We start from the raw sequence: 12,038 nt of genomic DNA, 5'->3' as shown, positions 1-12,038 counted from the left end.
TCTTCAAAGTCCAACTCTCACATCCATACATGACCACTGGAAAAACCATAGCCTTGACTAGACAGACCTTTGTTGGCAAAGTAATGTCTCTGCTTTTCAATATGCTATCTACGTTGGTCATAACTTTTCTTCTGAGGAGTAAGCGTCTTTGAATTTCATGGCTGCAATCACCATCTGCAGTGATATTGGAGCCCCCAAAAATAAAGTCTGACACTGTTTCCACTGCTTCCCCATCTATTTCCCATGAAGTGATGGGACCTGATGCCATGATCTTCATTTTCTGAATGTTGAGTTTTAAGCCAACTTTTTCACTCTCCACTTTGACTTTCAGCAAGAGGCTTTTGAGTTCCTCTTCACTTTCTGCCATAAGGGTGGTGTCATCTGCATATCTGAGGTTATTGATATTTCTCCCGGCAATCTAGATTCCAGCTTGCACTTCTTCCAGCCCAGCGTTTCTCATGATGCACTCTGCATAGAAGTTACATAAGCAGGGTGACAATATACAGCCTCGACGTACTCCTTTTCCTATTTGGAACCAGTCTGTTGTTCCATGTCCAGTTCTAACTGTTGCTTCCTGACCTGAATACAAGTTTCTCAAGAGGCAGGTCAGGTGGTCTGATATTCACATTTCTTTCAGGATTTTCCACAGTTTATTGTGATCCACACAGTCAAAAGCTTTGGCATAGTTAATAAAGCAGAAATAGATGTTTTTCTGGAACTCTCTTGCTTTTTCGATGATCCAGCAGATGTTGGCAATTTGGTCTCTGGTTCCTCTGCCTTTCCTAAAACCAGCTTGAACAACTGTAAGTTCACTGTTCACATATTGCTGAAGTCTGGCTTGGAGAATTTTGAGCATTACTTTACTAGCGTGTGAGATGAGTGCAATTGTGCAGTAGTTTGAGCATTCTTTGGCATTGCCTCTCTTTGGGATTGGAATAAAAACTGACATTTTTCAGTCCTAGGGCCACTGCTGAGTTTTCCAAATTTGCTGGCATATTAAGTGCAGCACTTTCATAGAATCATCTTTCAGGATTTGAAATAGCTCAACTGGAATTTCAACACCTCCACTAGCTTTGTTCGTAGTGATGCTTTCTAAGGCCCACTTGACTTCACATTCCAGGATTTCTGGCTCTAGGTCAGTGATCACACCATCGTGATTATCTGTATAGTGAAGATCTTTTGTGTACAGTTCTTCTGTGTATTCTTGTCACCTCTTCTTAATATCTTCTGCTTCTGTTAGGGCCATACCATTTCTGTCCTTTATCGAGCCCATCTTTGCATGAAATGTTCCCTTGGTATCTTTCATTTTCTTGAAGAGATCTCTAGTCTTTCCCATTCTGTTGTTTTCCTGTATTTCTTTGCATTGATCACTGAGAAAGGCTTGCTTACCTCTTCTTGCTATTCTTTGGAACTCTGCATTCAGATGCGTATATCTTTCCTTTTGTCCTTTGCTTTTCACTTCTTTTCACAGCTATTTGTAAGGCCTGCCCAGACAGCCATTTTGCTTTTTTGCATTTCTTTTCCATGGGGATGGTCTTGATCCCTGTCTCCTGTACAATGTCATGAACTTCAATCCATAGTTCATCAGGCACTCTATCTATCAGATCTAGGCCCTTAAATCTATTTCTCACTTCCCCTGTATAATCATAAGGGATTTGATTTAGGTCATACCTGAATGGTCCAGTGGTTTTCCCTACTTTCTTCAATTTAAGTCTGAATTTGTCAATATAAGGAGTTCATGATCTGAGCCACAGTCAGCTCCTGGTCTTGTTTTTGCTGACTGTATAGAGCTTCTCCATCTTCGGCTGCAAAGAATATAATCAGTCGGATTTCGGTATTGACCATCTGGTGATGTCCATGTGTAGAGTTTTCTCTTGTGTTGTTGGAAGAGGGTGTGTGCTATTACCAGTGCACTTTCTTGGCAAAACTCTATTAGTCTTTGCCCTGCTTCATTCCGTATTCCAAGGCCAAATTTGCCTGTTACTCCAGTTCTTTCTTGACTTCCTACTTTTGCATTCCAGTCCCCTGTAATGAAATGGACACCCAAAAAAGACCTACAAGGTCTTGTAGATCTTCATAGAACCATTCAACTTCAGCTTCTTCAGCGTTACTGGTTGGGGCATAGACTTGGATTACTGTGATATTGAATGGTTTGCCTTGGAAATGAACAGAGATCATTCTGTCGTTTTTGAGATTGCATCCAAGTACTGCATTTCGGACTCTTTCGTTGACCATGATGGCTACTCCATTTCTTCTGAGGGATTCCTGCCCACAGTAGTAGATATAATGGTCATCTGAGTTAAATTTACCCATTTCAGTCCATTTTAGTTCGCTGATTCCTAGAATGTCGACATTCACTCTTGCCATCTCTTGCTTCACCACTTCCAATTTGCCTTGATTCATGGACCTGACACTCCAGGTCTATGCAATATTGCTCTTTACAGCATCAGACCTTGCTTCTATCACCAGTCCCATGCACAACTGGGTATTGTTTTTGCTTTGGCTCCATCTCTTCATTCTTTCTGGAGTTATTTCTCCACTGATCTCTTGTAGCATATTGGGCACCTACTGACCTGGGGAGTTCCTCTTTCAGCATCCTATCATTTGCCTTTTCATACTGTTCATGGGGTTCTCAAGGCAATAATACTGAAGTGGTTTGCCATTCCCTTCTCCAGTAGACCACATTCTGTCATTAACTTTCTTTAATGGAATATTACTCAGCTATTAAAAAGAACAAGCTGGAATCAAGATTGCCAGGAGAAATATCAATAACCTCACATATGCAGATGACACCACTCTTATGGCAGAAAGTAAAGAAAAACTAAAAAGCCTCTTGATGAAAGTGAAAGAGGAGAGTGAAAAAGTTGGCTTAAAGCACAACACTCAGAAAACTAAGATCATGGCATCTGGTCCCATCACTTCATGGCAAATAGATGGGGAAACAGTGGAAACAGTGACAGACTATTTTGGGGCTCCAAAATCTCTGCAGATGGTGACTGCAGCTGTGAAATTAAAAGATTCTTACTCCTTGGAAGAAAAGTTTTGACCAACCTAGACAGCATATTAAAAAGCAGAGACATTACTTTGCCAACAAAGGTTCATCTAGTCAAAATTATGGTTTTTCTAGTAGTCATGTATGGATGTGAGAGTTGGACATAAAGAAAGCTGAGCTTCAAAGAATTGATGCTTTTGAACTGTGGTGTTGGAGACAACTCTTGAGAATCCCTTGGAGTGCAAGCAGATCCAATCAGTCCATCCTAAAGGAAATCAGTCCTGAATATTCATTGGAAGGACTAATGTTGAAGCTGAAACTCCAATTCTTTGGCCACCTGATGCAAAGAACTGACTCATTTGGAAAGACCTTGATGCTGGGAAAGCAGCATCATCATCCTGAAGGCAGGAGGAGAAGGGGACGACAGAGGATGAGATGGTTCAATGGCATCACTGACTCAATGCACATGAGTTTGAGTAAACTCCGGGAGTTGGTGATGGACAGGGAAGCCTGCCGTGTTGCAGTCCATGGGGTCCCAAAGAGCTGGACAGGACTTAGTGACTGAACTGAACTGAACTGATTAAAAATAACTCATTGGAATCAGTTCTAATGAAGTGGGTGAAATGGGAACCTATTATACAGAGTGAAGTAAGTCAGAAAGAAAGACACTAATACAGTATATTAATGCATATATATGGAATTTAGAAAGAGGGTAATGATGACTGTATATGCAAGACAGCAAAAGAGACACAGATATAAAGAACAGACTTTTGGACTCTGTGGGAGAAGATGAGGAAGGGATGATTTGAGAGAATAGCACCGAAACATGTATATTACCATATGTGAAATAGATCCAGTCTGTGTTAGATGCATGAAACAGGGCACTCAAAGCTGGTGCACTGGGACAACCCTGAGGGATGGAATGGGAAGGGAGTTGGGAGGGCAGTTAAGCACAGAGGACACATGTACACCCATGGGCGATTTATGTCAATATATTACAAAAACCACCACAATATTGTAAAGCAATTAGCTTCCAATTAAAATTAATTAATTAATTAATTAATATTTTAAAAAACTAAAAAAAGAAAAAAAACAATTAAATGTTAATTCAAAAAATTTAGACAATAAATGTCATTTATCCCTGGTATGATATTTTTTAGCCTGCTGTGGTAGACAGATGCCCCTGGTAGCCATGATTAACACAATGACCCAGGTGATGTTGTTCAAATTTTATCATCTCTCCAGGCTTCCAGTCCATCACTTATAAATTAGTGGGAGTTAAAATAATGACCACCAGCTTTCACTTTGTATCATGATTCTATTCAATTGGCCTTGGCTGCTTGTTACACTGGATTTTGAAGGATTTTGGCTGTATTGAGATTCAGAAGAAAAACATTCTATGATTAATAGGAAGGCAGAGTAGAAAGAAATGACTATAAAGTTGCAGGGCATTTGCACAAGATTTCTGTTTTACCTAAGGTAGGTGAATTGCTATATCAAAGAGACTACAAAATATAACAAAATAGAAATTTGTTTCTCATGCTCACAACAGTACAGGACAAGGGGACAAGGAGGTGTGATGTCCCCTCCAAAGTGACCCAGCCCGATGGACATTATTTAAGATCTACCCAAAACATAAAGAAACTGCAAAAGTTCCAGAGAAGGCAATGGCAGCCCACTCCAGTACTGTTACCTGGAGAATCCCATGGACAGAGGAGCCTGGTAGGCTATGGTCCATGGGGTCTCAAAAGGTCAGGCATGACTGAGCAACTTCACTTTTTCTTTTCACTTTCATGCATTGGAAAAGGAAATGGCAACCCACTCCAGTGTTCTTGCCTGGAGAATCCCAGGGACAGAGGAGCCTGGTGGGCTGCCGTCTATGGAGTTGCACAGAGTCAGACAGGACTGAAGCGACTTAGCAGCAGCAGCAAAGGTTCCTCACAATGGGCATTTTTATGGTCCAGCTCTGAAAGTACCATCCATCACTACTACTTTCATCTGTTTCAGTATCATTTCATCTGATCAAATCTAATTGAAATAGAGGCTGGATTCATAGTATCTCTGTGTCCATGGATAAAAATAAAAATATAGATTTTGTAATCAGCTGTCACAGTATCTAAAACACCTTTCAGCTTGGTTTCAATTTAACACATTCTCATTTATTCATTGTGTTACTGACTCAAGTCACAGCTCTACTTCATTATGAATTTGAGGATTGGTTCATCTCTAAAGGGGCAATAATAACTGGCAAAATGACCTGTTGTTTAGCTCAGTTGGAAAGCATGCTGCTGCTAAGTCATTGCTAAGTCCAGCAACTACAACAGGGCCTGTCACACAGAAGATACTCAATGTGTATTCACTGAATGAATAATAATTGAGACCATAGAGCTACTATCATATGTAATAAATTCACGGGGAGTAGTCTTTAAAACTATTCCCTGTAAATATCTAAAATACATAGTGTTATTATCATTAATATCAATAATCTAGAAAAACTCTAACCCTCACATTTCCATGCCTTGTCTTGTCTTGTCCTCATGCTCAGTCACATCCAATTCTTTGGATTGTAGGCCACCAGGCTCCTCTGTCCATTGGATTTTCCAGGCAAGAATCCTAGAGTAGATTGCCATTTCCTCCTCCAAGGTATCTTCCCCATTCAGGATCAAACCTTTATCTCTTATATCTCCTGCATTGTAGGTTGATTCCTTAACTACTGAGCCATCATGAAAGCCCCTCACTGCCCTTCAAAACAACCACTGGTATGTCTATGAGGCAATTTAATATAAACAAAAAATTTCGGGCTAACAATGGGATTAATAACAATAATCATTAACCCTGAACAGTAAGAAAGGTGACTGTATCCCAGTAGGCTTGAGACTGTCATGATTTCTATCAGTTCATTCAGGATTTTATCTGGATGCTGACTTGTTCATCTCCATAAATATCCCAGTTTGCATCATAAATTACATGATTATTCTAGTAGTAAGATTTTTGTTTGTTTTTACTTTTGAATGATATTATGTTTTAATCCTTTCTGATTTCTCTTGGCCAGTTATAACTTCATTGAAGCTTATGTCTCTATGATAATTTGCATAGTTGCTTTAAATAGCAAATTCATGGCTATAAATCATGCTCTATTTTACATAATATTTTGTTACTTATAAGCATTTGTTAATTGGCTAAATTGACTATTCCAGATAAGCAAAGTGAAAGTCATTAAAATGTAGTACTATGAGTTAAGATTTACTTGGCAACAGATTTCCCAAAAATAATTGTATCTGGTAGCAGCTACAACAGAACGCTACAGCTGAAATTTCAAACATAATTCATGATAACCAATAAATTGGCAATAGACTTCCTGAGCATAATTAGGCACAACCAGTAATAACTATGCATTAGGAATAGATCTTGCAAGCACAACTGGGAATAGCTAACAATAATTAATGAATTGGCAATAGATTTCCTAAGCACAAATGTATCTGGTAACAGCTACTGATGAATGTCAGAACTGAAATTTCAAACACAATTCATAACTCCATTGTTTTAGGTCAGATGACATTGTTCTTAACTAAATATTTTCTAGTGTGGTTAAATGCTTTTTTTGGCAAATTTTTGAAGACAATAAATAACTTTCAGTTGCAGTAACTCGAGTACTAGGTTTGTCTTAATTAGTAGAGTTACTTTTGGCTTAAAATCTAGTCCTTTGGGCAACTGAAAAAACAATTACTTAGCTTTTCTCCTTCATCATATAAAATCTGTATTTTTATAATTATTGTTACTTAATCTCTTCTTTGTGCATACCTGTGTGTGCTCAGTCATGTTCAACTCTTTGCAACTCTATGAACTGTAGCTCATTAGGCTGCTCTGTCCATGGAATTTTCCAGGCAAGAATACTGGGGGGCGGAGGGGGTTGCCATTTCCTCCTCCAGGGGATCTTCCCAACCCATGAACTTGCGTCTCCTGCATCGACAAGCAGATTCTTCACCACTGAGCCACTTGGGGAGATTATTCAAATGTAGAACCTCTATAATTCTAGATTTACTAGATGCATCTAATATCACACGGCTATTATTTTTCCCCCCTGGCAAAATCCACTCAGACCTTTTATATCTCCAAAAATGTTGATAGTCTCCCCTCTGAGCTCTTTGCCTAGAGACATTGCAGCCACAGTATTTAATGTTAAGCCCCCAGATTGTTCTTTAAGTATATTAATAGTGGGGCTTCCCTGGAGATCTAGTGGTTAACACTTCACCTTCCAATGCAGGGGCTGCAGATTCAACCCCTCATCAGGGAGCTAAGATCCCTCATGCCTTGTGACCAAAAAGCCAAAAGATAAAACAGAAGCAATATTGTAACAAATTCAATAAAACCTTTGAAATTGATTTACATTAAAAATATTTAAAAATACATTATATGTCAGGGATACCTAAGGGCCTCACATATAATAGATAAGTGTTTTCATACATATTGCCTCATTTGTTTCCCATTATAATCTTGTGACATATATATTGTACATTGCTCCTTATGCATTTGGTCATTTTCAAAAGAATAAACATCCTGGACACCAGTACCCATATGCTTACCCTAAGATGAATCTTGGCATGCAGTAGATACTTAATAAATAGCTGTTGAGCAAAAGTCTTAAATCAGAGCATATACATATGCAATTTCCATTAGATGTTCAGTGTTGCATAACTATAGTACTGCAGAGAAGGCAATGGCACCCCACTCCAGTACTCTTGCCTGGAAAATCCCATGGATGGAGGAGCCTGGTAGGCTGTAGTCCATGGGGTTGCTAAGAGTCGGGCACGACTGAGCAATTTCACTTTCACTCTTCACTTTCATGCATTGGAGAAGGAAATGGCAACCCATTCCAGTATTCTTGCCTGGAGAATCCCAGGGATGGGGGAGGCTGATGGGCTGCCGTCTATGGAGTTGCACAGAGTCGGGCACGACTGAAGTGACTTAGCAACTATAGTACTGAAATCTTAGTGATTTCAAACATGTATTTATTGTCTTGCAGTTTCTGTAGGTTACCTAGCTTGCCTTAGAAGGGTCTTCTGTTTTGGGTTCTCACAAACTGAATTCAGTGTTGTAGCTAGGACTGCAGTGTCATCTGAGTTTGACTGGGGCATGATTTGCTTCCTCAGACTCACATAGTTGTTGGCAATATTCAGTTCCTGGCAGGTAGTTGGACTGAGGGCCAGAAGTCTCCATCAGTTTCTAGCCATGTGAGACTTCCCCAAACAGTGACTTACTCCTTAAAGTTGGCAAAAGACAGAGTGTCAGAAGAATGGGTTTATAACTTACAGGACATAATCACCTACACATAATCACATACATCTCCTCACTGTTGCCAGAGTCTGTTGGTTAGAAACAAGTTACAGGCCATGCGTCTACTCAACAGAAGGGGATTATGCAGGAGTATGACAACTAGAAGGTGGGGATCACCATGGTCACCCAGAGTCTCCTCATATAGTTTTTCTACAAAGTTTTCTGAAAGGAAACTAGTTTGAAACTAGCATCTCCAATTCAATGGGCATGAACTTGGGTGACCTCTGGAAGATGGTGAGGGACAGGGAGGACTGGCATTCTACAACCAATGGGTTTGCAAACAGTCGGACACAACTCAGCTACTGAACAACAACAGCATAGCTTTTATCAGAAAGCACATGCTTATAATAAGAGTAAGATGAAGTTTTAAAATCTGGTCAATGAGAATTTGATACATGGCTCATTTGAGTTGAGAGTAGGGAGCTGTGTGTGAGGCTAAGTTTGCTGTACAGAATATGTCTACTTTCCTTCCACACTCCTTACGGTATGAGGGCACATTATTAAAATATTTATACAACTTACATAACTGCATCTAGAAATTATGTATTTGATGTAATCTATTCAGCCACATTTTATTTTTACTCTTTCTTTTAAAAGCATTTTTGGCAACATGAGCTCACCTGCCTTGCAAACTTCAGAGAACCACAAGCTCTGTGGTTTGCCAGGTAGCAATCTAGATGCTGAATTCATTTTAAGTAATAGCAGGATAGGTCCAAAGGAGGACATAGTAATGAGAGGAATTCAAATTATTGTGCCTTAATCTTTATAGGAATTCTAAACTGCCTTCATATTTTAAATTCCAGCTGATGAAATTTCTTATAGAGAAACATTAAAAGTCATAATAGAGTACATACAGATGCCCATGAACTCTCATATATATTCCTTTATTCTCCTAAACATGGCATTTCCACGTTTAGTAAGATATCATTGCATGTGTAAGCACAGTTTTACTGAAGCATAAAATGCATTTTGTGTTGCAGTAAAATTCTTCCCTTTCTATGTCTTCTCATATCTTCCTTTCAATATTGCTAACAGTGAGATATTTGTAGTTAAATAAATGTGAGTGCCATTTCCAGCTCCTTGACTTACTAGTTGTCTCATCTTGAAAATTTACATAATCATTTGAGCATCTATTTCCTCATCTATAAAGAAAAACAATAGGAAGAAAAGAAATAAAAGGGTAATTACACCTGCCTCATAGGGTGGTGGTGAGGATTAAATAAGATTGAATATCTAAAGGGCTTAATGTAGTTCCCAGCACAAGGTTGGCATGCAGTCCATGTTTTCCTCCCTCTGCATTACATTTATATTTCACTTTTACAGTCTAAAAATGATGATTCCATTTGAATTGTTTCTTGAAATGAAATCCAGGCTTCCATAAAAAGATAGCCCTTCCTGAAACTGAGATGACTATCATGACTGCACCATTTTAATACTCTGACTATAAACTCTGTTAAATGCTTCTCAATATGTTTTTATATTAAATCAATTCTAAAGTTTCAAATGGTTCCTTGCAAAGTTTTGTTTTAATTTTTATTTAGCAATTTCCCCTTCTACCTAAATGAAATTTGAGTCACTGATTGCCTACATTTGTAAAGATTTGTCTAGCTATGTGCGTCTTCCATTATATTTATATAAAAATAAGCCTTTGAAATATAATGCTTGAGTATTTTGTAAAGTCTTTTGGTCCATATCTTCATCAAACATTTTTTGAATATCTATGTGAAATTCACTGTATAGGTCAAAGGAAAAAAAAGGCAATTTTAAGAATAATAATGTTACTATTAATAAACTTTGAGCACTTACTAGGCAACAGGCACTTTCATAAGTAATGTGTCTATTTACTTATTTAAACTTCTCATCATCTTTTAAGGTGGATCTTATTACCTGAATTTTATATACATGGAAACAGAGGTCCAGAGATTTTAAGTAAGTTCACTATATAGTTTGATGTAGGTCACACAGTTCATAATGAGCAAAGCCAGAATCCACACCCACAAGTCTGACTCTAGAGTCTCTGCTTTCCATCAGCAGTCAAAGACTTACATAGAGAAGTTCATGATTTAGTGTATTTCAAATATCTTTCAGGGACTTCCCTGGTAGCTCAGACAGTAAAGAGTCTGCCTGCAATGCAGGAGACCTGGGTTTGATCCCTGGGTCTGGAAGATCCCCTTTAGAAGGGATGGCAGTCCACTCCAATATTCTTGTTTGGAGAATTCCATGGACAGACCATGGGGTCCCAAAGAGTCAGACACGGCTGAGTGACTTTCACTCACTTTACTCACTCACTCAATATCTTTTAACCCATTAGATAAGCCATTTATTTTAATAATTTTTTAATTACAAAAATTCCCTCTCCATCCTCAATCATTAGTTGCTGCTGCTGCTGCTAAGTTGCTTCAGTCGTGTTCGACTCTGTGCGACCCCATAGATGGCAGCCCACCAGGCCCTGCCGTCCCTGGGATTCTCCAGGCAAGAACACTGGAGTGGGTTGCCATTTCCTCCTCCAATGCATGAAAGTGAAAAGTGAAAGTGAAGTCGCTCAGTCGTGTCTGACTCTTAGCAACCCCATGGACTGCAGCCTACCAGGCTCCTCCGTCTATGGGATTTTCCAGGCAAGAATACTGGAATCATTAGTTAGGTGTCTACAAAACAGAAGAGACTTTGTAGAACTATTATGATAAAGTCACGTTGAATGGTCCTGTATGACCATCCCGGTGTGACTCCTGGAAGCCTTTTTCCAATGTTCCTTGCTTATAATGCTCTTTACTCACCATGCTCTTTACAAGTTAATTAATCTCCTGCAATGCCGGAGACCCAGGTCTGATCCCTGTGTCAGGAAGATCCCCTGGAGAAGGAAATGGCAACCCACTTTAGTATTCTTGCCTGGAGAATTTCATGGACAGAGGAGCCTAGCAGGTTACAGGCCATGGGGTCGCAAAGAGTCGGACATAACTGAGCGACTTTCACTTTCACTGTTGACAGAATGTTTGTTTTCTCTCGAAATTCATATATTGAAACCTAGTTCTCAGTATGATGGTATTTGTAGGCAGGACGTTGGGGAGGATAACTGGTTCACAAGGGTGGAATCCTCATGAGAAGGATTAATACCTATATGAAGAAACTACACAGAACCCCCTTGCCCCTTCCATCATGTGAGAACACAGCAAGAAGACAGTAATTTATGCACCAGGAAGAAGGTCCTCAACAGACACTGAATCTGCCAGCAATTTGATCTTAGAATTAGCCTCCAATACTGTGAGAAATAGAAGTTTGTTGTCTAAGCAATCAGTTGATGATATTTTTGTTAGAGCTCCCCTCATGGCTCTGTTGGTAACGAATCTGCCTACAGATCTCTGGCTCAGGAAGAAGGGAAAGGGAAGAAATATTGAAAAGGGAAGGGAGAGGGAAGAAATATTGAAGAAAAATATTCATCCCCTGGAGAAGGGAATGGCAGTCTACTCCAGCATTCTTGCCTGGAGAATTTCAAGAACAGAATAACCTGGTAGGCTATTTGTCCATCGAGTTGCAAAGAGTCAGACATGACAGATAATTTCACTTTCTTTCACTTTTGTTAGAGCAGCCAGAATGAACCAGGATCAAGGCCTTTGATTTTCTGCTCTGCAGATTCAGTCTTTCTCTTCTGAGTGTTATTCCAAAATGATGCCTAAGGAATGCAGAGACTGGAATGCATCTACCACCCTTGCTTTCA

This window comes from Bison bison, unplaced genomic scaffold, assembly GCF_000754665.1.
Source record: "Bison bison bison isolate TAMUID 2011002044 unplaced genomic scaffold, Bison_UMD1.0 scf7180017864464, whole genome shotgun sequence".
NCBI classification, from domain to species: domain Eukaryota; kingdom Metazoa; phylum Chordata; class Mammalia; order Artiodactyla; family Bovidae; genus Bison; species Bison bison.
The sequence above is the reverse complement of the archived record's forward strand: the minus strand, read 5'-3'. Positions refer to the sequence as shown.